This window comes from Oncorhynchus gorbuscha, linkage group LG19 (genome assembly GCF_021184085.1).
Source record: "Oncorhynchus gorbuscha isolate QuinsamMale2020 ecotype Even-year linkage group LG19, OgorEven_v1.0, whole genome shotgun sequence".
Lineage (NCBI taxonomy): Eukaryota > Metazoa > Chordata > Actinopteri > Salmoniformes > Salmonidae > Oncorhynchus > Oncorhynchus gorbuscha.
This window is the reverse complement of record NC_060191.1, coordinates 63,209,347-63,229,495: the sequence shown is the minus strand read 5'-3', so window position 1 is coordinate 63,229,495 and position 20,149 is coordinate 63,209,347. Positions and strand designations below refer to the sequence as shown.

At 39.5% G+C, this 20,149-nt stretch overlaps 1 protein-coding gene across 1 annotated transcript in view; it reads left to right on the top strand.

The window, feature by feature from the left end:
- The window catches only part of LOC124004948 (proton-coupled amino acid transporter 4-like), a 287,665-nt gene that overhangs the window by 129,245 nt on the left and 138,271 nt on the right, over positions 1 to 20,149 (top strand). The window lies entirely within an intron of this gene.

Below are 20,149 nucleotides of genomic sequence, written 5' to 3'. Positions count from 1 at the left end.
ACTAGGGTTCTAGTGAGGATTTCCTATACTGGACAATTTGTTACAGCTGTTGATAAGTCATTGATAATAATCTGCCAATATATGTCTATCCAAGGTTTATGCTATAGTGGATGGATTTGGTTTTGTTGGGGTTAAGACTAGATAAAGGTTTATGCTATAGTGGATGGATTTGGTTTTGTTTGGGGTTAAGACTAGATAAAGGTTTATGCTATAGTGGATGGATTTGGTTTTGTTGGGGTTAAGACTAGATAAAGGTTTATGCTATAGTGGATGGATTTGGTTTTGTTGGGGTTAAGACTAGATTAAGGTTTATGCTATAGTGGATGGATTTGGTTTTGTTGGGGTTAAGACTAGATTAAGGTTTATGCTATAGTGGATGGATTTGGTTTTGTTGGGGTTAAGACTAGATAAAGGTTTATGCTATAGTGGATGGATTTGGTTTTGTTGGGGTTAAGACTAGTTTAAGGTTTATGCTATAGTGGATGGATTTGGTTTTGTTGGGGTTAAGACTAGATTAAGGTTTATGCTATAGTGGATGGATTTGGTTTTGTTGGGGTTAAGACTAGTTTAAGGTTTATGCTATAGTGGATGGATTTGGTTTTGTTGGGGTTAAGACTAGATTAAGGTTTATGCTATAGTGGATGGATTTGGTTTTGTTGGGGTTAAGACTAGATAAAGGTTTATGCTATAGTGGATGGATTTGGTTTTGTTGGGGTTAAGACTAGTTTAAGGTTTATGCTATAGTGGATGGATTTGGTTTTGTTGGGGTTAAGACTAGATAAAGGTTTATGCTATAGTGGATGGATTTGGTTTTGTTGGGGTTAAGACTAGATAAAGGTTTATGCTATAGTGGATGGATTTGGTTTTGTTGGGGTTAAGACTAGTTTAAGGTTTATGCTATAGTGGATGGATTTGGTTTTGTTGGGGTTAAGACTAGATTAAGGTTTATGCTATAGTGGATGGATTTGGTTTTGTTGGGGTTAAGACTAGATAAAGGTTTATGCTATAGTGGATGGATTTGGTTTTGTTGGGGTTAAGACTAGTTTAAGGTTTATGCTATAGTGGATGGATTTGGTTTTGTTGGGGTTAAGACTAGATAAAGGTTTATGCTATAGTGGATGGATTTGGTTTTGTTGGGGTTAAGACTAGATAAAGGTTTATGCTATAGTGGATGGATTTGGTTTTGTTGGGGTTAAGACTAGATTAAGGTTTATGCTATAGTGGATGGATTTGGTTTTGTTTGGGGTTAAGACTAGATTAAGGTTTATGCTATAGTGGATGAATGTGGTTTTGTTGGGGTTAAGACTAGATAAAGGTTTATGCTATAGTGGATGGATTTGGTTTTGTTGGGGTTAAGACTAGATAAAGGTTTATGCTATAGTGGATGGATTTGGTTTTGTTGGGGTTAAGACTAGATAAAGGTTTATGCTATAGTGGATGGATTTGGTTTTGTTGGGGTTAAGACTAGATAAAGGTTTATGCTATAGTGGATGAATGTGGTTTTGTTTGGGGTTAAGACTAGATTAAGGTTTATGCTATAGTGGATGGATTTGGTTTTGTTGGGGTTAAGACTAGATTAAGGTTTATGCTATAGTGGATGAATGTGGTTGGATGTTAGATGAAGGTTTTCTCAAGGTTTGGGTTTGGTCGAGGGCTAGGCTGTGGGAACGTCTTAGCTGGAGCTGTGATGAAAGGGTTCGCTTTGCGTTGGCGGTGCCGCCCACTGGCGCTCCATGTCATTACTTATATGTTCACTTCAAAGCTTGCTTCTATTGACCTTATTCTGAATTAACCACAGCCCCCCCCCCTTCGTCTTAAGCATCAATGAGCCTTTGAAGGGCAAAGTAAATAAGTTAACCACTTTACTTTTCAAGTACTCGGTTGGCGAGACAAAATAAACTGTTTAATCTCCCACAGATTGACATCAAACTCTTCAGGTCATTGGATGGGAAACTCAGACAAGTGTGCTGTCCAAAACGTTTTAGGAACTCAGTTGTGGTTTCAAATACTGTTAAGAGTTAGAATAGTAGAATAAAGGTGACATTTATAAATGTTGTTGTGCATCAGCAATGTTTTACTTATGTCAGTCACTAACCACATTTCCCTCCATAGTTTTTATGCGAATAAAGTCATACCTTATCAATACAAAGTAACAGGAAGTTTCGGTTGTAAATACTGACTGGCAATGTATTTGTTCGACATGGTGGGATATTTTTCTGTCAGTAAAATTAATTATGTGAGAAATGGTGGTTGAAAAACCTTTATGCGAAAGTATTGATATAATAACCACCACATCAACGTATTGATATAATAACCACCACATCAAAGTATTGATATAATAACCACCACATCAAAGTATTGATATAATAACCACCACATCAAAGTATTGATATAATAACCATCATATCAAAGTATTGATATATTAACCACCACATCAAAGTATTGATATAATAACCACCACATCAAAGTATTGATATAATAACCGTCATATCAAAGTATTGATATATTAACCACCACATCAAAGTATTGATATAATAACCACCACATCAAAGTATTGATATAATAACCGTCATATCAAAGTATTGATATAATAACCACCACATCAAAGTATTGATATAATAACCACCACATCAAAGTATTGATATAATAACCGTCATATCAAAGTATTGATAAATTAACCACCACATCAAAGTATTGATATGATAACCGTCATATCAAAGTATTGATATAATAACTACCACATCAAAGTATTGATATAATAACCGTCATATCAAGGTATTGATATAATAACCGTCATATCAAAGTATTGATATAATAACCACCGCCTCAAAGTATTGATATAATAACCACCACATCAAAGTATTGATATAATAACCACCGCCTCAAAGTATTGATATAATAACCACCGCCTCAAAGTATTGATATAATAACCACCACATCAAAGTATTGATATAATAACCACTGCATCAAAGTATTGATATAATAACCACCGCATCAAAGTATTGATATAATACCCGTCATATCAAAGTATTGATATAATAACCACCACATCAAAGTATTGATATAATAACCATCATATCAAAGTATTGATATAATACCATCATATCAAAGTATTGATATAATAACCATTGTATCATAACCATCATATCAAAGTATTGATATAATAACCATCATATCAAAGTATTGATATAATAACCATTGTATCATAACCATCATATCAAAGTTTTGATATAATAACCATCGTATCATAACCATCATATCAAAGTATTGATATATTAACCATCGTATCATAACCATCATATCAAAGTATTGATATAATAACCGTCATATCAAAGTAAACTTTGGAGTCACACGATTATATGGTGTGTTGGTCCTCCCACTACGACTTGGGAAACCATGCAGTTTATTAGGCTACAGATTACATAAATTATGATGAACTTCACAGGGTGGTAGAAGTGAACGGTGATGAGCTTGATGCTCCTTTCCAATAAATATCAAGATCTTATTCAGGTGATATGATGATCGATGCTTGATTGCCATTTGACAGTGGAGAGTAAGGGGAGTGGAGGTGGCGGAATCTCTCATGGTCGATATTCTCTCATGGTCAAATTACTGACTGGGGGGCACCATTGATTTCACTTTAAAAGCTGAGAATTGGCACACATTTCGGCAAAAGAAAACCAAATAAACACTGGTTTACTGGTGAACTTCAGCGAGTACCATAAAGATTGTGTGAAAGAAGATAAAGGAGAGTGGTTTGATATGGTTGGCTCAACTAGCAACAATATCTCATGTCACTTCAGTATTCAACATTTGTCCGGGGGGGAAACATCTATGGGTGAAGTAAAGGTTAAGGTTGTTAATACAGGAAAAAACATGGACGGTTAAGTTGCTCCTAGTGTACGGTATTGAAGGCATCTCCCGATGTCCTGGGCACCTGGACAAACGTTGAATACCGAAGTCTATCTTGTGTGATCTGGTTGCAACTACGGGGAAGATGAGGCACAACAAGTGAGAGAATGGTGGTAAAGTGTGTATGATAGGCAGCCTAATCTTTGCAAGTCTGATCTGAAATGGGTTTGTTGTTGTAATGTTTATACTGGTCATACTGGTCACAGTAAACAGGGTGGTAGTCTTTTCAACATTCTATTGAGAAAAAGATGTGTGGCATTAAGGAAATAGATGCCTGTCTCTGTGTGTGGCATTAAGGAAATAGATGCCTGTCTCTGGGTGGCATTAAGGGAATAGATGCCTGTCTCTAATATGTGTGGCATTAGGAAATAGATGCCTGTCTCTGTGTGGCATTAAGGGAATAGATGCCTGTCTCTAATATGTGTGGCATTAGGAAATAGATGCCTGTCTCTGTGTGTGGCATTAAGGAAATAGATGCCTCTCTCTAATACGCATCATTATGGAAATAGATGCCTGTCTCTGTGTGCCATTAAGGGAATAGATGCCTTTCTCTATGTGGCATTAAGGAAATAGATGCCTGTCTATGTGTGTTGCATTAAGGAAATAAAAGCCTGCCTATGTGTGGCATTAAGGAAATAAAAGCCGGTCTCTATGTGGCATTAAGGAAATAGATGCCTGTCTATGTGTGGCATTAAGGAAATAGATGCCTGTCTCTGTGTGTGGCATTAAGGAAATAGATGCCTGTCTATGAGTGGCATTAAGGAAATAGATGCCTGTCTATATGTGCCATTAAGGAAATAGATGCCTGTCTATGTGTGGCATTAAGGAAATAGATGCCTGTCTCTATGTGGCATTAAGGAAATAGATACCTGTCTCTGTGTGTCATTAAGGAAATAGATACCTGTCTCTGTGTGTGGCATTAAGGAAATATATGCCTGTCTATGTGTGGCATTAAGGGAATAGATGCCTGTCTCTAATATGTGTGGCATTAGGAAATAGATGCCTGTCTCTGTGTGTGGCATTAAGGAAATAGATGCCTCTCTCTAATACGCAGCATTATGGAAATAGATGCCTGTCTCTGTGTGCCATTAAGGGAATAGATGCCTTTCTCTATGTGGCATTAAGGAAATAGATGCCTGTCTATGTGTGTTGCATTACGGAAATAAAAGCCTGCCTATGTGTGGCATTAAGGAAATAAAAGCCGGTCTCTATGTGGCATTAAGGAAATAGATGTCTGTCTATGTGTGGCATTAAGGAAATAGATGCCTGTCTCTGTGTGTGGCATTAAGGAAATAGATGCCTGTCTATGAGTGGCATTAAGGAAATAGATGCCTCTCTATATGTGCCATTAAGGAAATAGATGCCTGTCTATGTGTGGCATTAAGGAAATAGATGCCTGTCTCTATGTGGCATTAAGGAAATAGATGCCTGTCTATGTGTGGCATTAAGGAAATATATGCCTCTCTATGTGTGTGGCATTAAGGAAATATATGCCTGTCTGTGTGTGTGGCATTAATGAAATAGATGCCTGTCTCTGTGTGTGGCATTAAGGAAATAGATGCCTGTCTCTGTGTGTGGCATTAAGGAAATATATGCCTGTATATGTGTGGCATTAAGGAAATAGATGCCTGTCTGTGTGTGGCATTAAGGAAATAGATGCCTGTCTCTGTGTGTGGCATTAAGGAAATATATGCCTGTCTGTGTGTGGCATTAAGGAAATAGATGCCTGTCTCTGTGTGTGGCATTAAGGAAATAGATGCCTGTCTATGTGTGGCATTAAGGAAATAGATGCCTGTCTGTGTGTGGCATTAAGGAAATAGATGCCTGTCCCTGTGTGTGGCATTAAGGAAATATATGCCTGTCTATGTGTGGCATTAAGGAAATAGATGCCTGTCTCTGTGTGGCATTAAGGAAATAGATGCCTGTCTCTGTGTGGCATTAAGGAAATAGATGCCTGTCTCTGTGTGTGGCAGTAAGGAAATAGATGCCTGTCTCTGTGTGGCATTAAGGAAATATATGCCTGTCTATGTGTGGCATTACGGGAATAGATGCCTGTCTCTGTGTGTGGCATTAAGGAAATATATGCCTGTCTATGTGTGGCATTAAGGAAATAGATGCCTGTCTCTGTGTGTGGCATTAAGGAAATAGATGCCTGTCTCTGTGTGGCATTAAGGAAATAGATGCCTGTCTCTGTGTGGCATTAAGGAAATAGATGCCTGTCTCTGTGTGGCATTAAGGAAATAGATGCCTGTCTCTGTGTGTGGCAGTAAGGAAATAGATGCCTGTCTCTGTGTGGCATTAAGGAAATATATGCCTGTCTATGTGTGGCATTAAGGGAATAGATGCCCGTCTCTATGTGTGGCATTAAGGAAATAGATGCCAGTCCCTATGTGTGGCATTAAGGAAATAGATGCCTGTCTCTGTGTGTGGCATTAAGGAAATAGATGCCTGTCTCTGTGTGGCATTAAGGAAATAGATGCCTGTCTCTGTGTGGCATTAAGGAAATAGATGCCTGTCTCTGTGTGTGGCATTAAGGAAATAGATTCCTTTCTATGAGTGACATTAAGGAAATAGATGCCTGTCTATATGTGTCATTAAGGAAATAGATGCCTGTCTATGTGTGGCATTAAGGAAATATGTGGCTGTCTATATGTGGCATTAAGGAAATATATGCCTGTCTATGTGTGGCATTAAGGAAATATATGCCTGTCTACGTATGTGGCATTAAGGAAATAGATGCCTGTCTGTGTATGTAGCATTAAGGAAATATATGCCTGTCTATGTGTGGCATTAAGGAAATAGATGCCTGTCTCTGTGTGTGGCATTAAGGAAATATATGCCTTTCTATGTGTGGCATTAAGGAAATAGATGCCTGTCTCTGTGTGGCATTAAGTAAATAGATGCCTGTCTCTGTGTGTGGCATTAAGGAAATAGATGCCTGTCTCTGTGTGTGGCATTAAGGAAATATATGCCTGTCTATGTGTGGCATTAAGGAAATAGATGCCTGTCTGTGTGTGGCATTAAGGAAATAGATGCCTGTCTCTGTGTGTGACATTAAGGAAATATATGCCTGTCTATGTGTGGCATTAAGGAAATAGATGCCTGTCTCTGTGTGGCATTAAGGAAATAGATGCCTGTCTCTGTGTGGCATTAAGGAAATAGATGCCTGTCTCTGTGTGTGGCATTAAGGAAATAGATGCCTGTCTCTGTATGTGGCATTAAGGAAATAGTTGCCTTTCTCAGTGTGTAGCATTAAGGAAATAGATGCCTGTCTCTGTGTGGCATTAAGGAAATAGATGCCTGTCTCTGTGTGGCATTAAGGAAATAGATGCCTGTCTCTATGTGTGGCATTAAGGAAATAAAAGCCGGTCTCTATGTGGCATTAAGGAATTAAAAGCCTGTCTCTGTGTGGCATTAAGGAATTAAAAGCCTGTCTCTATCTGGCATTAAGGAAATAAAATCCGATCTCTATTTGGCATTAAGGAAATAAAAGCCGACCTCTATTTGGCATTAAGGAATTAAAAGCCGGTCTCTATGTGGCATTAAGGAAATAAAATCATGTGTATGTGTGGCATTAAGAGAATACATGCCTGTCTCTGTGTGTGGCATTAAGGAAATAGATGCCTCTCTCTAATACGCAGCATTATGGAAATAGATGCCTGTCTCTGTGTGCCATTAAGGGAATAGGTGCCTTTCTCTATGTGGCATTAAGGAAATAGATGCCTGTCTATGTGTGTTGCATTAAGGAAATAAAAGCCTGTCTATGTGTGGCATTAAGGAAATAAAAGCCGGTCTCTATGTGGCATTAAGGAAATAGATGCCTGTCTATGTGTGGCATTAAGGAAATAGATGCCTGTCTCTTTGTGACATTAAGGAAATAGATGCCTGTCTATGAGTGGCAGTAAGGGAATAGATGCCTGTCTCTACGTGTGTCATTAAGGAAATATATGCCTGTGTCTGTGTGGCATTAAGGAAATAGATGCCTGTCTCTACGTGTGTGGCATTAAGGAAATAAAAGCCTGTGTCTGTGTGGCATTAAGGAAATAGATGCCGGCCTCTATGTGACATTAAGGAAATAAAAGCCGGTCTCTATGTGGCATTAAGGAAATAAAAGCCTGTGTATGTGTGGCATTAAGAGAATAGATTCCTGTCTCTATTACGCAGCATTAAGGAAATAGATGCCTGTCTCTGTGTGGCATGAAGGAAATAGATGCCTGTCTCTATGTGTGGCATTAAGGAAACAAACGCCTGTCTCTGTGTGGCATTAAGGAAATAAAAGCCGGTCTCTATGTGGCATTAAGGAAATAAAAGCCGGTCTCTATGTGGCATTAAGGAAATAAAAGCCGGTCTCTATGTGGCATTAAGGAAATAAAAGCCGGTCTCTATGTGGCATTAAGGAAATAAAAGCTGGTCTCTATGTGACATTAAGGAAATAAAAGCCTGTCTCTGTGTGGCATTAAGGAAATAAAAGCTGGTCTCTATGTGGCATTAAGGAAATAAAAGCTGGTCTCTATGTGACATTAAGGAAATAAAAGCCTGTGTATGTGTGGCATTAAGAGAATAGATGCCTGTCTCTATGTGTGGCATTAAGGAAATAGATGCCTGTCACTGTGTGTGCCATTAAGGAAATAGATGCCTCTCTCTAATACGCAGCATTATGGAAATAGATGCCTGTCTCTATTACGCAGCATTAAGGAAATAGATGCCTGTCTCTGTGTGTGCCATTAAGGAAATAGATGCCTGTCTATGTGTGTCATTAAGGAAATAAAAGCCTGTCTCTGTGTGGCATTAAGGAAATAGATGCCTTTCTCAGTGTGTAGCATTAAGGAAATAGATGCCTGTCTCTGTGTGGCATTAAAGAAATAGATGCCTGTCTCTATGTGTGGCATTAAGGAAATAGATGCCTGTCTCTATGTGTGGCATTAAGGAAATAAAAGCCGGTCTCTATGTGGCATTAAAGAATTAAAAGCCTGTCTCTGTGTGGCATTAAGGAATTAAAAGCCTGCCTCTTTCTGGCATTAAGGAAATAAAACCCGATCTCTATTTGGCATTAAGGAAATAAAAGCCGACCTCTATTTGGCATTAAGGAATTAAAAGCCGGTCTCTATGTGGCATTAAGGAAATAAAATCATGTGTATGTGTGGCATTAAGAGAATACATGCCTGTCTCTGTGTGTGGCATTAAGGAAATAGATGCCTCTCTCTAATACGCAGCATTATGGAAATAGATGCCTGTCTCTGTGTGCCATTAAGGGAATAGGTGCATTTCTCTATGTGGCATTAAGGAAATAGATGCCTGTCTATGTGTGTTGCATTAAGGAAATAAAAGCCTGTCTATGTGTGGCATTAAGGAAATAAAAGCCGGTCTCTATGTGGCATTAAGGAAATAGATGCCTGTCTATGTGTGGCATTAAGGAAATAGATGCCTGTCTCTTTGTGGCATTAAGGAAATAGATGCCTGTCTATGAGTGGCAGTAAGGGAATAGATGCCTGTCTCTACGTGTGGCATTAAGGAAATATATGCCTGTCTCTGTGTGGCATTAAGGAAATAGATGCCTGTCTCTACGTGTGGCATTAAGGAAATAAAAGCCTGTGTCTGTGTGGCATTAAGGAAATAGATGCCGGCCTCTATGTGACATTAAGGAAATAAAAGCCGGTCTCTATGTGGCATTAAGGAAATAAAAGCCTGTGTATGTGTGGCATTAAGAGAATAGATTCCTGTCTCTATTACGCAGCATTAAGGAAATAGATGCCTGTCTCTGTGTGGCATGAAGGAAATAGATGCCTGTCTCTATGTGTGGCATTAAGGAAACAAACGCCTGTCTCTGTGTGGCATTAAGGAAATAAAAGCCGGTCTCTATGTGGCATTAAGGAAATAAAAGCCGGTCTCTATGTGGCATTAAGGAAATAAAAGCCGGTCTCTATGTGGCATTAAGGAAATAAAAGCCGGTCTCTATGTGGCATTAAGGAAATAAAAGCTGGTCTCTATGTGACATTAAGGAAATAAAAGCCTGTCTCTGTGTGGCATTAAGGAAATAAAAGCTGGTCTCTATGTGGCATTAAGGAAATAAAAGCTGGTCTCTATGTGACATTAAGGAAATAAAAGCCTGTGTATGTGTGGCATTAAGAGAATAGATGCCTGTCTCTATGTGTGGCATTAAGGAAATAGATGCCTGTCACTGTGTGTGGCATTAAGGAAATAGATGCCTCTCTCTAATACGCAACATTATGGAAATAGATGCCTGTCTCTATTACGCAGCATTAAGGAAATAGATGCCTGTCTATGTGTGTCATTAAGGAAATAAAAGCCTGTCTCTGTGTGGCATTAAGGAAATAGATGCCTGTCTCTGTGTGGCATTAAGGAAATAGATGCCTGTCTCTGTGTGTGGCATTAAGGAAAGAGATGCCTGTCTCTGTTTGGCATTAAGGAAATAGATGCCTGTCTCTGTGTGGCATTAAGGAAATAGATGCCTGTCTCTGTGTGTGGCATTAAGGAAATAGATGCCTGTCTCTGTGTGGCATTAAGGAAATAGATGCCTGTCTCTGTGTGGCATTAAGGAAATAGATGCCTGTCTCTGAGTGTGGCATTAAGGAAATAGATGCCTGTCTATGAGTGGCATTAAGGAAATAGATGCCTGTCTATATGTGTTATTAAGGAAATATATGCCTGTCTATGTGTGGCATTAAGGAAATAGATGCCTGTCTCTATGTGGCATTAAGGAAATATATCTATATGTGTTATTAAGGAAATATATGCCTGTCAATGTGTGGCATTAAGGAAATAGATGCCTGTCTCTGTGTGTGGCATTAAGGAAATATATGCCTGTCTATGTGTGGCATTAAGGAAATAGATGCCTGTCTCTGTGTGGCATTAAGGAAATAGATGCCTGTCTCTGTGTGGCATTAAGGAAATAGATGCCTGTCTCTGTGTGTGGCATTAAGGAAATAGATGCCTGTCTATGAGTGGCATTAAGGAAATAGATGCCTGTCTATATGTGGCATTAAGGAAATATATGCCTGTCTATGTGTGGCATTAAGGTAATAGATGCCTGTCTCTGTGTGTGCCATTAAGGAAATAGATGCCTGTCTATGTGTGTCATTAAGGAAATAAAAGCCTGTCTCTGTGTGGCATTAAGGAAATAGATGCCTGTCTCTGTGTGGCATTAAGGAAATTAAAGCCTGTCTCTGTGTGGCATTAAGGAAATAAAAGCCTGTCTCTGTGTGGCATTAAGGAAATAGATGCCTGTCTCTGTGTGTGGCATTAAGGAAAGAGATGCCTGTCTCTGTTTGGCATTAAGGAAATAGATGCCTGTCTCTGTGTGGCATTAAGGAAATAGATGCCTGTCTCTGTGTGTGGCATTAAGGAAATAGATGCCTGTCTCTGTGTGGCATTAAGGAAATAGATGCCTGTCTCTGTGTGGCATTAAGGAAATAGATGCCTGTCTCTGTGTGTGGCATTAAGGAAATAGATGCCTGTCTATGAGTGTCATTAAGGAAATAGATGCCTGTCTATATGTGTTATTAAGGAAATATATGCCTGTCTATGTGTGGCATTAAGGAAATAGATGCCTGTCTCTATGTGGCATTAAGGAAATATATGCCTGTCAATGTGTGGCATTAAGGAAATATAGATGCCTGTCTCTGTGTGTGGCATTAAGGAAATATATGCCTGTCTATGTGTGGCATTAAGGAAATAGATGCCTGTCTCTGTGTGGCATTAAGGAAATAGATGCCTGTCTCTGTGTGTGGCATTAAGGAAATAGATGCCTGTCTATGAGTGGCATTAAGGAAATAGATGCCTGTCTATGAGTGGCATTAAGGAAATAGATGCCTGTCTATATGTGGCATTAAGGAAATATATGCCTGTCTATGTGTGGCATTAAGGAAATAGATGCCTGTCTCTGTGTGTGCCATTAAGGAAATATATGCCAGTCTATGTGTGGCATTAAGGAAATAGATGCCTGTCTCTGTGTGGCATTAAGGAAATAGATGCCTGTCTCTGTGTGTGGCATTAAGGAAATAGATGCCTGTCTCTGTGTGTGGCATTAAGGACATATATGCCTGTCTCTGTGTGGCATTAAGGAAATAGATGCCTCTCTGTGTGTGGCATTAAGGAAATAGATGCCTGTCTCTGTGTGTGGCATTAAGGAAATATATGCCTGTCTATGTGTGGCATTAAGGAAATAGATGCCTGTCTCTGTGTGGCATTAAGGAAATAGATGCCTGTCTCTGTGTGGCATTAAGGAAATAGATGCCTGTCTCTGTGTGTGGCATTAAGGAAATAGATGCCCGTCCCTATGTGTGGCATTAAGGAAATAGATGCCTGTCTCAGTGTGGCATTAAGGGAATAAAAGCCGGTCTCTATGTGGCATTAAGGAAATAGATGCCTGTCTCTACGTGTGGCATTAAGGAATTTAAAGCCAGTCTCTATCTGGCATTAAGGAAATAAAAGCCGATCTCTATTTGGCATTAAGGAAATAAAAGCCGATCTCTATGTGGCATTAAGGAAATAAAAGCATGTGTATGTGTGGCATTAAGAGAATACATGCCTGCCTCTGTGTGTGGCATTAAGGAAATAGATGCCTGTCTCTTTGTGTCATTAAGGAAATAGATGCCTGTCTATGAGTGGCAGTAAGGGAATAGATGCCTGTCTCTACGTGTGACATTAAGGAAATATATGCCTGTCTCTGTGGCATTAAGGAAATAGATGCCTGTCTATGTGTGGCATTAAGGAAATAGATGCCTGTATCTTTGTGGCATTAAGGAAATAGATGCCTGTCTATGTGTGGCATTAAGGAAATAGATGCCTGTCTCTGTGTGTGGCATTAAGGAAATAGATGCCTCTCTCTAATACGCAGCATTATGGAAATAGATGCCTGTCTCTAATACGCAGCATTAAGGAAATAGATGCCTGTCTCTGTGTGCCATTAAGGGAATAGATGCCTTTCTCTATGTGTTTTGCATTAAGGAAATAAATGCCTTTCTATGTGTGTGGCATTAAGGAAATAAAAGCCGCTCTCTATGTGGCATTAAGGAAATAGATGCCTGTCTCTGTGTGGCATTAAGGAAATAGATGCCTGTCTCTGTGTGTGGCATTGAGGAAATAGATGCCTGTCTATGAGTGGCATTAAGGAAATAGATGCCTGTCTATATGTGGCATTAAGGAAATATATGCCTGTCTATGTGTGGCATTAAGGAAATATATGCCTGTCTATGTGTTGCATTAAGGAAATATATGCCTGTCTCTGTGTGTGGCATTAAGGAAATATATGCCTGTCTATGTGTGGCATTAAGGAAATAGATGCCGGTCTGTGTGTGGCATTAAGGAAATAGATGCCTGTCTCTGTGTGTGGCATTAAGGAAATATATGCCTGTCTATGTGTGGCATTAAGGAAATAGATGCCTGTCTCTGTGTGGCATTAAGGAAATAGATGCCTGTCTCTGTATGTGGCATTAAGGAAATAGATGCCTGTCTCAGTGTGTAGCATTAAGGAAATATATGCCTGTCTCTGTGTGGCATTAAGGAAATAGATGCCTGTCTATGAGTGGCAGTAAGGGAATAGATGCCTGTCTCTACGTTTGACATTAAGGAAATATATGCCTGTCTCTATGTGGCATTAAGGAAATAGCTGCCTGTCTATGTGTGGCATTAAGGAAATAGATGCCTGTCTCTTTGTGGCATTAAGGAAATAGATGCCTGTCTATGTGTTTTGCATTAAGGAAATAAATGCCTTTCTATGTGTGTTGCATTAAGGAAATAAAAGCCTGTCTATGTATGGCATTAAGGAAATAAAAGCCTGTCTCTTTGTGGCATTAAGGAAATAGATGCCTGTCTCTACATGTGGCATTAAGGAAATAAAAGCCTGTGTCTGTGTGGCATTAAGGAAATAGATGCCTGTCTCTGTGTGTGTCATTAGGAAATAGATGCCTGTCTCTGTGTGGCATTAAGGAATTAAAAGCCGGCCTCTATGTGGCATTAAGGAAATAAAAGCCTGTCTCTATGTGGCATTAAGGAAACAAACGCCTGTCTATGGGTGGCATTAATGAAATAGATGCCTGTCTCTGTGTACGGCATTAATGAAATAGATGCCTGTCTCTGTGTACGGCATTAATGAAATAGATGCCTGTCTCTGTGTACGGCATTAATGAAATAGATGCCTGTCTCTGTTTGGCATTAATGAAATAGATGCCTGTCTCTGTTTGGCATTAAGGAAATAGATGCCTGTCTCTGTTTGGCATTAATGAAATAGATGCCTGTCTCTGTTTGGCATTAATGAAATAGATGCCTGTCTCTGTGTACGGCATTAATGAAATAGATGCCTGTCTCTGTGTACGGCATTAATGAAATAGATGCCTGTCTCTGTGTACGGCATTAATGAAATAGATGCCTGTCTCTGTGTACGGCATTAATGAAATAGATGCCTGTCTCTGTTTGGCATTAATGAAATAGATGCCTGTCTCTGTTTGGCATTAAGGAAATAGATGCCTGTCTCTGTTTGGCATTAATGAAATAGATGCCTGTCTCTGTTTGGCATTAATGAAATAGATGCCTGTCTCTGTGTACGGCATTAATGAAATAGATGCCTGTCTCTGTGTACGGCATTAATGAAATAGATGCCTGTCTCTGTTTGGCATTAATGAAATAGATGCCTGTCTCTGTTTGGCATTAAGGAAATAGATGCCTGTCTCTGTTTGGCATTAATGAAATAGATGCCTGTCTCTGTTTGGCATTAATGAAATAGATGCCTGTCTCTGTTTGGCATTAATGAAATAGATGCCTGTCTCTGTTTGGCATTAATGAAATAGATGCCTGTCTCTGTGTACGGCATTAATGAAATAGATGCCTGTCTCTGTGTACGGCATTAATGAAATAGATGCCTGTCTCTGTGTACGGCATTAATGAAATAGATGCCTGTCTCTGTTTGGCATTAAGGAAATAGATGCCTGTCTCTGTTTGGCATTAATGAAATAGATGCCTGTCTCTGTTTGGCATTAATGAAATAGATGCCTGTCTCTGTTTGGCATTCATGAAATAGATGCCTGTCTCTGTTTGGCATTAAGGAAATAGATGCCTGTCTCTGTTTGGCATTAATGAAATAGATGCCTGTCTCTGTTTGGCATTAATGAAATAGATGCCTGTCTCTGTTTGGCATTAATGAAATAGATGCCTGTCTCTGTGTACGGCATTAATGAAATAGATGCCTGTCTCTGTTTGGCATTAATGAAATAGATGCCTGTCTCTGTTTGGCATTAAGGAAATAGATGCCTGTCTCTGTTTGGCATTAATGAAATAGATGCCTGTCTCTGTTTGGCATTAATGAAATAGATGCCTGTCTCTGTTTGGCATTAAGGAAATAGATGCCTGTTTCTAATACGAGACATTAAGGAAATAGATGCCTGTCTCTGTGTACGGCATTAATGAAATAGATGCCTGTCTCTGTGTACGGCATTAATGAAATAGATGCCTGTCTCTGTGTACAGCATTAATGAAATAGATGCCTGTCTCTGTTTGGCATTAATGAAATAGATGCCTGTCTCTGTTTGGCATTAAGGAAATAGATGCCTGTCTCTGTTTGGCATTAATGAAATAGATGCCTGTCTCTGTTTGGCATTAATGAAATAGATGCCTGTCTCTGTTTGGCATTAAGGAAATAGATGCCTGTTTCTAATACGCGACATTAAGGAAATAGATGCCTGTCTCTGTGTACGGCATTAAGGAAATAGATGTCTGTCTCTGTTTGTGGCATTAAGGAAATAGATGCCTGTCTCTGTGTACGGCATTAAGGAAATAGATGTCTGTCTCTGTTTGGCATTAAGGAAATAGATGCCTGTCTCTGTGTACGGCATTAAGGAAATAGATGTCTGTCTCTGTTTGGCATTAAGGAAATAGATGCCTGTCTCTGTTTGGCATTAAGGAAATAGATGCCTGTCTTTGTTTGGCATTAAGGAAATAGATGCCTGTCTCTGTTTGGCATTAAGGAAATAGATGCCTGTCTCTGTTTGGCATTAAGGAAATAGATGCCTGTCTCTGTTTGGCATTAAGGAAATAGATGCCTGTCTCTGTTTGGCATTAAGGAAATAGATGCCTGTCTCTGTATGTGGCATTAAGGAAATAGATGCCTGTCTCAGTGTGTAGCATTAAGGAAATAGATGCCTGTCTCTGTGTGACATTAAGGAAATAGATGCCTGTCTCTACGTGTGGCATTAAGGAAATAAAAGCCTGTCTCTGTGTGGCATTAAGGAAATAAAAGCCGGTCTCTGTGTGGCATTAAGGAATTAAAAGCCTGTCTCTGTGTGGCATTAAGGAATTAAAAGCCTGTCTCTATCTGGCATTAAGGAAATAAAAGCAGATCTCTATTTAGCATTAAGGAAATAAAAGCCGATCTCTATTTGGCATTAAGGAATTAAAAGCCGGTCTCTATGTGGCATTAAGGAAATAAAAGCATGTGTATGTGTTTTGCATTAAGGAAATAAATGCCTTTCTATGTGTGTTGCATTAAGGAAATAAAAGCCTGTCTATGTGTGGCATTAAGGAAATAAAAGCCGGTCTCTATGTGGCATTAAGGAAATAGATGCCTGTCTCTACATGTGGCATTAAGGAAATAAAAGCCTGTGTCTGTGTGGCATTAAGGAAATAGATGCCTGTCTCTGTGTGTGGCATTAAGGAAATAGATGCCTGTCTCTGTATGTGGCATTAAGGAAATAAAAGCCGGTCTCTATGTGGCATTAAGGAATTAAAAGCCTGTCTCTGTGTGGCATTGAGTAAATAAAAGCCTGTCTCTGTGTGGCATTAAGGAATTAAAAGCCGGCCTCTATGTGGCATTAAGGAAATAAAAGCCGGTCTCTATGTGGCATTAAGGAAATAAAAGCCTGTCTCTGTGTGGCATTAAGGAAATAGATGCCTGTCTCTATGTGGCATTAAGGAAACAAACGCCTGTCTCTGTGTGTGGAATTAAGGAAACAGATGCCTGTCTCTGTGTACGGCATTAAGGAAATAGATGCCTGTCTCTGTGTACGGCATTAAGGAAATAGATGCCTGTCTCTGTGTACGGCATTAATGAAATAGATGCCTGTCTCTGTGTACGGCATTAAGGAAATAGATGCCTGTCTCTGTGTACGGCATTAAGGAAATAGATGCCTGTCTCTGTTTGGCATTAAGGAAATAGATGCCTGTCTCTGTGTACGGCATTAATGAAATAGATGCCTGTCTCTGTGTACGGCATTAAGGAAATAGATGCCTGTCTCTGTTTGTGGCATTAAAGAAATAGATGCCTGTCTCTGTTTGTGGCATTAAGGAAATAGATGCCTGTCTCTGTGTACGGCATTAAGGAAATAGATGTCTGTCTCTGTTTGGCATTAAGGAAATAGATGCCTGTCTCTGTTTGGCATTAAGGAAATAGATGCCTGTCTCTGTTTGTGGCATTAAGGAAAAAGATGCCTGTCTCTGTTTGTGGCATTAAAGAAATAGATGCCTGTCTCTGTTTGTGGCATTAAGGAAATAGATGCCTGTCTCTGTGTACGGCATTAAGGAAATAGATGTCTGTCTCTGTTTGGCATTAAGGAAATAGATGCCTGTCTCTGTTTGGCATTAAGGAAATAGATGCCTGTCTCTGTTTGGCATTAAGGAAATAGATGCCTGTCTCTGTTTGGCATTAAGGAAATAGATGCCTGTCTCAGTTTGGCATTAAGGAAATAGATGCCTGTCTCTGTTTGGCATTAAGGAAATAGATGCCTGTCTCCGTTTGGCATTAAGGAAATAGATGCCTGTCTCTGTTTGGCATTAAGGAAATAGATGCCTGTCTCTGTTTGCCATTAAGGAAATAGATTCCTGTCTCTGTGTGGCATTAAGGAAATAGATTCCTGTCTCCGTTTGGCATTAAGGAAATAGATTCCTGTCTCCGTTTGACATTAAGGAAATAGATGCCTGTCTCTGTTTGGCATTAAGGAAATAGATGCCTGTCTCCGTTTGGCATTAAGGAAATAGATGCCTGTCTCTGTTTGGCATTAAGGAAATAGATGCCTGTCTCTGTTTGCCATTAAGGAAATAGATTCCTGTCTCTGTGTGGCATTAAGGAAATAGATGCCTGTCTCTGTGTGGCATTAAGGGAATAGATGCCTGTCTCTAATATGTGTGGCATTAGGAAATAGATGCCTGTCTCTGTGTGGCATTAAGGGAATAGATGCCTGTCTCTAATATGTGTGGCATTAGGAAATAGATGCCTGTCTCTGTGTGTGGCATTAAGGAAATAGATGCCTCTCTCTAATACGCAGCATTATGGAAATAGATGCCTGTCTCTGTGTGCCATTAAGGGAATAGATGCCTTTCTCTATGTGGCATTAAGGAAATAGATGCCTGTCTATGTGTGTTGCATTAAGGAAATAAAAGCCTGCCTATGTGTGGCATTAAGGAAATAAAAGCCGGTCTCTATGTGGCATTAAGGAAATAGATGCCTGTCTATGTGTGGCATTAAGGAAATAGATGCCTGTCTCTGTGTGTGGCATTAAGGAAATAGATGCCTGTCTATGAGTGGCATTAAGGAAATAGATGCCTGTCTATATGTGCCATTAAGGAAATAGATGCCTGTCTATGTGTGGCATTAAGGAAATAGATGCCTGTCTCTATGTGGCATTAAGGAAATAGATACCTGTCTCTGTGTGTCATTAAGGAAATAGATACCTGTCTCTGTGTGTGGCATTAAGGAAATATATGCCTGTCTATGTGTGGCATTAAGGGAATAGATGCCTGTCTCTAATATGTGTGGCATTAGGAAATAGATGCCTGTCTCTGTGTGTGGCATTAAGGAAATATATGCCTCTCTCTAATACGCAGCATTATGGAAATAGATGCCTGTCTCTGTGTGCCATTAAGGGAATAGATGCCTTTCTCTATGTGGCATTAAGGAAATAGATGCCTGTCTATGTGTGTTGCATTAAGGAAATAAAAGCCTGCCTATGTGTGGCATTAAGGAAATAAAAGCCGGTCTCTATGTGGCATTAAGGAAATAGATGTCTGTCTATGTGTGGCATTAAGGAAATAGATGCCTGTCTCTGTGTGTGGCATTAAGGAAATAGATGCCTGTCTATGAGTGGCATTAAGGAAATAGATGCCTGTCTATATGTGCCATTAAGGAAATAGATGCCTGTCTATGTGTGGCATTAAGGAAATAGATGCCTGTCTCTATGTGGCATTAAGGAAATAGATGCCTGTCTATGTGTGGCATTAAGGAAATATATGCCTCTCTATGTGTGTGGCATTAAGGAAATATATGCCTGTCTGTGTGTGTGGCATTAATGAAATAGATGCCTGTCTCTGTGTGTGGCATTAAGGAAATAGATGCCTGTCTCTGTGTGTGGCATTAAGGAAATATATGCCTGTCTCTATGTGTGGCATTAAGGAAATAGATGCCTGTCTCTATGTGTGGCATTAAGGAAATAAAAGCCGGTCTCTATGTGGCATTAAGGAATTAAAAGCCTGTCTCTGTGTGGCATTAAGGAATTAAAAGCCTGTCTCTATCTGGCATTAAGGAAATAAAACCCGATCTCTATTTGGCATTAAGGAAATAAAAGCCAACCTCTATTTGGCATTAAGGAATTAAAAGCCGGTCTCTATGTGGCATTAAGGAAATAAAATCATGTGTATGTGTGGCATTAAGAGAATACATGCCTGTCTCTGTGTGTGGCATTAAGGAAATAGATGCCTCTCTCTAATACGCAGCATTATGGAAATAGATGCCTGTCTCTGTGTGCCATTAAGGGAATAGGTGCCTTTCTCTATGTGGCATTAAGGAAATAGATGCCTGTCTATGTGTGTTGCATTAAGGAAATAAAAGCCTGTCTATGTGTGGCATTAAGGAAATAAAAGCCGGTCTCTATGTGGCATTAAGGAAATAAAAGCCGGTCTCTATGTGGCATTAAGGAAATAAAAGCCTGTGTATGTGTGGCATTAAGAGAATAGATTCCTGTCTCTATTACGCAGCATTAAGGAAATAGATGCCTGTCTCTGTGTGGCATGAAGGAAATAGATGCCTGTCTCTATGTGTGGCATTAAGGAAACAAACGCCTGTCTCTGTGTGGCATTAAGGAAATAAAAGCCGGTCTCTATGTGGCATTAAGGAAATAAAAGCCGGTCTCTATGTGGCATTAAGGAAATAAAAGCCGGTCTCTATGTGGCATTAAGGAAATAAAAGCCGGTCTCTATGTGGCATTAAGGAAATAAAAGCTGGTCTCTATGTGACATT